Source organism: Pipra filicauda, unplaced genomic scaffold (genome assembly GCF_003945595.2).
Source record: "Pipra filicauda isolate LSUMZ 115617 unplaced genomic scaffold, ASM394559v2 scaffold475_size475193_pilon, whole genome shotgun sequence".
NCBI lineage: Eukaryota > Metazoa > Chordata > Aves > Passeriformes > Pipridae > Pipra > Pipra filicauda.
Window position 1 is genome coordinate 119,770 of NW_024104615.1, and position 6,375 is coordinate 126,144.

Below are 6,375 nucleotides of genomic sequence, written 5' to 3' on the forward strand. Positions count from 1 at the left end.
TACTGTGACTATGTTTCTATGGTGAGGTGCTAAAAATATTAGATTTGACTCTATGTCATGCAAATACAGCTTCACGTCCTTGTGTCCACTGAGAGTAAACCTTTTCCTTGGAGTGAGAGCAGAACTAGTTCGTGTCTGCCATAACAAGGCCTGTCAGCATACCAGTAGGAGCTTTTGGCTTGCCAACTTTATTTATCTCATTTACCTAGTGAAATACAGGATGAGAGTGTGTGTTTCTTTTTTTAGTGGAGCAGAGAGTGTTGCTGTTTTGCTTTTTTTTTCTCATAGTAGTTCATCCATAGATGTTGCAGATACCTCCCTTAGTCTATTCTTTCCTGAAAAAAATGTTATTATTTCTATCCTAATTATTTTCTTTTCCCTCTACCTCCAGGGTGGGGCTGATCTGTTTATTCCTTTTTTTTTTTTTTTATCTGAGCAAGAAAAATGCTCTCTTATAAATCCTGCAACATGACTTCAGATATACCTCTTTGAATTATGAGTTGTAAGAACTTGACAATCAAGTTTTAAGTGACACCTTGCCATGATGGCAAAAAGAGTATTTTTCTTGTCAGTGTCAAATTGAGTAAGAAGTGTTTGTTTAAAATGTAGTGTATGTTTAAAATGTAGTCACTTGTCAAAAAAGAAGCAAGATCTTGTCACAGAGATGAAATGTTAAAGTTACCACTTTTTTTAATATATTGTAAATGTTCATATTGCACGTGTTCTTAATTTATTAATGACCTTAGTAAAGAGCAAGACAATATTTTACTTATACCTTCAAAATACTGTCTGAAGTAGTGTACATACGAGCTTTCAGCGTCTTGGCAACCTGAGATTCAAGCAGGATTTCCTAAGTCTTTCTAGGACAATGCAAACAGCTTGAGTGTCACCTGCAAAAGGGGCAAGTCTCTGAAAGCAACTGTGATGTGTTTTCCATGGCCTGGAATATAAAAACAAGGGCAGTTACCATTTTCTACTGGAGCTAGTGCTTTAAAGCAGTCGTCAAGGGTAGCATCATGGAGAATAAATTACAGCAATTTGGTCTGGATGTAAGAAAGGCTTTGTTAATTGTTAGGAGAGCTGTGCCACTGGAGGGAGAAGAGGGAATTGGAATTGCTGTATTAATATAAAATCAGAAGGGCTATTTCTGGAGACTGCCACTTACCTATTCTCCTAGCACTATCATTGTCTTGCTTGTGCCAGCATCAGTTCACTGTTCATCCACAACCCCATGTTGGGCTTTGCAAAAATTGGATATGACATTATGAGACAAAAAGTTGAGGTGCTATTTCATTTTGTGGGGTCAGGGGGTGGAAAGATTTACAGAGAGAGAGAGAGAAAATAAGTTTTTCTGATCAAAATTCTCTGTGTTATTTGAATTCCTAGGATTAGCTTGAAAAGCGCCTTGTCAACCTGCTGCTTTACTACCCTTTACATTATTGTCTTTTCTAATTGTCTTAGTTTTTCTTAATTTCTTAAAAAATATTATACACAATTTGTTACTTTTCATTCCTCTTTCATACAAGCTTTTTAATTACAAACTATGACCCAGAACTTGGCTATCTGGCAAACATTATATGAGTGTTTATGGTTTTCTACTCTTCAACAGTTATTGCTAAAATAAAACTAGCATTTTCTTTCCGAGGAAAAAAGACACATAGGACCAGAATTGTGCCCATTTTTTTCCAGCTCAATCTGATTTACTTAAGGATATTACGTATCCTTACAAATTTGCCTCTCATTATGTCATTACTCATATTTCTGAGTAGAACTCAGAGTCCTTGTTCCTAATTATCTGCTTGGGCAACTGAATGTTTTGAGAGGGTTATTTTTTTCGACTTTGAAATCAAACATTTTGGCTGGACATAAGTTTTCAATAGATTTGGTGAACTGGAAATGTCATTTTGAATGAATTAACTTGGTTACTTTTAGAACCTCAGCAAGTAGGGAAATTCCAAGAATCATTGTAGAAAAAATAAGCTAGCTCATAAATCTGTTTGGGACAAATAGGTTTTTATTGTTATATCAGTTATGCTTCCTTGTGCTTAAGTTAATTATTCCTACCCCCACAAGAAGATACAACATGGAGGGTGTCTCCTTGGTACTTCAGCCCTGGAAGCACTTGTGCATCTGAAGAACTTTGGAAGGGGAGGTGGGAGGAGATGCCCTGACCTGATAAAATCTGGAGACTAACAATGCTCAGAGGTGATACAAATTTGGTGCTTAATCTTTGGCCAAAGTTCTTGCAGAATTTTCTGTGAGTGCAAGCCTGGTCATGCTGAGGAGCTCTTCACTTATGGCCCATTTCAATACATTTCTGTAGGATATTTTTACTGTCTTCATTGTAGTTTTTCTCCATAGGCAATAAGACCAGACCAGGAAACAAGATGTAGGGGGACAGAGAGAGGTAGATAGGCAGTGGAGATGGGGAGCCAAAGAAAGGATCAGTGGGTTAGTGAAAGCTGCTTGGCTCTGGATTCATTCCAGCCCTCTTCTGCAGAGAAGCTTTTGTGAAACTCACTGTGGCCTCTGAAAGGAAGGTCCCTATTCATCCAGCCACTGAAGGAGATCATGCTAATAGGCTCCAGGATCACAAAGACATTCACCACCTGCTGTCATGAGCACAGGTCAGGCTTTGTTTGCTGTGCTGAATGCTTTTTTCTTTGTAAACTGAAGTGTAGGTATATATTTGGCAGAGTTTATGATTCTTTCATGTGAGCATTTAAAATTTTAAAAGATAAGAAAGAAAAACAGATATTGTCCATGTTGTTAGAGGTAGACATAGGATGTTTCTCTTGCCACTGACAGAAGGTAGAGTTCAGAAAAAAATTTGAAATATGTAAATATGTAGATAATAAACCCAAATCTAAAGTAGTTTGATTTAAAATTAAGACTTATTAAATTTAAGCTGAACTTCATTTTTATTGAGCAGTATTATTTTGACAGACAATATTAGTATGCTCAATTTTTCTAAACTAACTTATTGTCTCTAAGTTCTTATTGAAATTTTACTTTAATAAAACATTTGTATTTAATTTCATATTAACAAAATGGATCCATAAATTTATTAGGTTTGTTAGAAGCAAAAATCTGCATTTGTGGCCAGTCTGTCAAATTTGAGAGAAATAGAAAATAAATAGTCTATAATAAAAAAAATGTTCAATGTAGCCTGTTTTACATTTTCAGACTTTAATTTGTGATAATCCAAGATTCCCAAGAGTGTTAAACTTTGTCCTGAAATAAATAACCAAATCTAAAATGTAAATATCATAAAGAATCTGTATTTGAAATTATAAGAGTTTTTATAGTGGTGTCAGAGGCATGTAGTGAGTCTTGCATGTGAAACAACAGATAGTGTCTCCCTTTTCTAACATGATCTTATGTACACCCATTTTAAGAAATCAATTTCTTACTGTGTTGAGATAATAAGAACTTTTTGAAGGATATGTTGTGATAAAAATTGAATTAAAGCTGTGCTTGAAGCAACAAATGTAAACATCTGAGGTATTGCATGCTTGATCCAAGTAAGAACACAGCTGCAAATAATTTGAAAACTAAATTGTATTTTTATATCAACATGGTTAGACAAAAATGACTTATTAAGTAATTGCTATTGTGACAAAAACTATGCAGTAGCTGAATTACTTGGCAACGCTAAAACGTCGAACTGCCTTGGGAATCTACCACATTCTTTAATTTTCTGATTGATTAAATGGATTATTTGACATTTTGGCAGAGCTTTGAAATCATGGCATAACAATGACTCCTTTCATTGCTCGTTATTTGCTCTCTTCAGGCTTAGTGCAGATTCTTTGAAATGAAAGGTTTAAGGTGCTTCTTTCCTGGGTAATTTTTGTTCCAGTTCACGTTTTTGCTAGGAGTGTCACATCTCCAATTTGAATTCCCTACTGTGTAAATACAGTTCCTTATAATGACAATATAACCTATGGAGATATGTAATCTTGAAAAATGCTTTTATATACTGCACAACAGTGGGACTGAAGAATTCAGCATGACTAGGCAGCTATCAGAGAGGCTCTTCCACCACTGGCATTTTCTGGAGTGTGGGAAGCTGGGCAAAGTGGTGAGTGTCTGTGTTCAGGTTGTGACAATGCTCAGTTTTCTGCTGCCTCGGGTGGAAGTAGATAATGTATTGCAGCAACTCTGGGGGACAGTTCAAAGATAACCAGGTGGATCAGAGGTCATTTATCATCATCACCTTGACACCAGTGAGAAAATGCAGTTACCTAGCTGTAGTTAATGTCATTAATGAGCAACTATTAACATAACCGCACAGTTCGCTGTATCAAAAAACATCTCAGTGAAGGTGTGACTTTTTTTCCTTTTCCCATTTAATGAGAAGAACAAATGCTAGTGTCCTGTTCGGTCTTCAGGCACTTACAGATGTGTCTGCAAGATACGAAGTTCTGCTTGCATGTCTAAGAATCCACATTTGCTTCCAGTCATTATGACTGGTTCGGAGATTATGTTCTTACCTGCCATGCTTCCCTTCCTGAGAGTAAAATCAGGATCACAGTAATTAACTATCTTTTTCTGAGGTTATAGCTTGAATTGGAATTTGTATGGTAGCCATCTGTCCTGACTTTGACAATTTTTCTAGCTGAGATAAAACCAGTGTTTCTGATAGTTCTCTACTATAAGGCAGTTTTAAATCTAAGGGTGAAAAACACTCTGTTTTATATATGATTATAATTTTATTAATCTGAAGCAGTGATTCTTGAAGTCAAAGTTGTGCAGTGCTTTATGTTACAATATGTTGCTTTCAATTGTCAATACCTTCATGATAGTAAAATTTTCTATGCCTGAAGTTTTCTTCAAGCAGATTACAAAAACAAAAAACCAAAACCAAACAAACAAAAAGCAGCAAACCAAAACCCTAGAACCCCAATCCACTTAGAAAAAACAGTTTCAGCATTGCTGTGATAGTTTGAGATGAGGCTATATGCACTGAATAACCTTTCCACCACTATTAATGAACTATGTTAGTACATTAGTTCATCAGTAGTATCTATGTTCATATGATAGAATTTGTAGTTTAAGAACTCAGAAAACAACATCACGAAATCAGTGAAGAATGAAAAGATGCCCAGTTCTGTGTTTAGGAACATAGGAACCTTCTAATCTCAAAAGAAGGGAGATGCAATTTTACATGCATTTTTGACAAAGTCTTCTGTTACACATTAATAGTATGTCCCAATCTGCATAATAAACCCAGTGGAAATGGGTTTCTTCTTCATGGCTTCTTCATGGCTACAAAGACAGGTAGTGTTTCACCTGAAGTGGAACAACTTCAGTTGGAAAGGCTGAGGAGTTCCCACTCTAGATATTCCACCTCAGATATCTTATGTGAGTTCAAGTTTTAGGCAAAGCCTGGAGCACCGTGACAACTCACCACCTGGATAAGAAAGTGTGAACACCATCAGTATCAGATCTGGCATAGGGTCTTTTTAGAAGTCAAAGGGTTTAGTATATCTAGAGTACATTTACCAGTTGTGCAGCTGAGACTGGGACATATCAGAAGTAAACAGTTAATATATGAAGTTTAGGAACTGGTAGGCTCACAGGTCCACTGTTCTTAATTCCTGGCAAGCCATGCAATCAGACGTGCAATTTGTGGGGGAGGAAAAATGTGATTGTGCAACTTATAAATGGCAAGGGAGCCTATGCATAAAAAATGGCATGTCTCTTCATGTGGTTTAGTGGCTAAGGTTTTAGACGTGCACTTGAATTATGGCTGAGATAGCTGCAGAATGGGTGTTTATAGCATTATAAATGTCCATGAACTTGCTTTTAGTCTGCTGCAAATGGGAGGAAATATGACTGTGCACCTCAGTCATTTCAATGTGCATTTGCTGAAGGCTGGCAGTAGTTCAGGTGATGTGTGGCAGCTGGATTACAGGGCTGAACCCAGGGCCACAGCAGAATATCAAATGCGTGCATGAATCCTGCATGTGCAGCCGGTTCTAGCACTAACAAAGTCATTACTGACTTGATTTAAAATGAAAGAAACCAAATTCCCAAAGGTTTGACATCTTACCTATAATGAGATCATACAGCAGTTGTGTTTGGTGTAAGACTATTTAAGCCATGGCTTCAGAGATAAAGTCATCCCCTTTGGGTCACATATTGGCATCTGATACTCCTCAGCTCTAGAAAGAGCAATACCATCTGGTTTCATTTCCCTCAGAGCAGTGGCATATGTGTGGTCTGCTGTGCTATTTAGAAAGCCCTTGCTTAAGCAGTGGTCCTATTCCTTTGGGTGATGCCACCTTGTTGTCAAGTTTTAGTTTCCATTTTGCCCTTTTATCCCTGTATTGGGATAAAACCGTTTACCACCATGCAAGTAGCTTATAA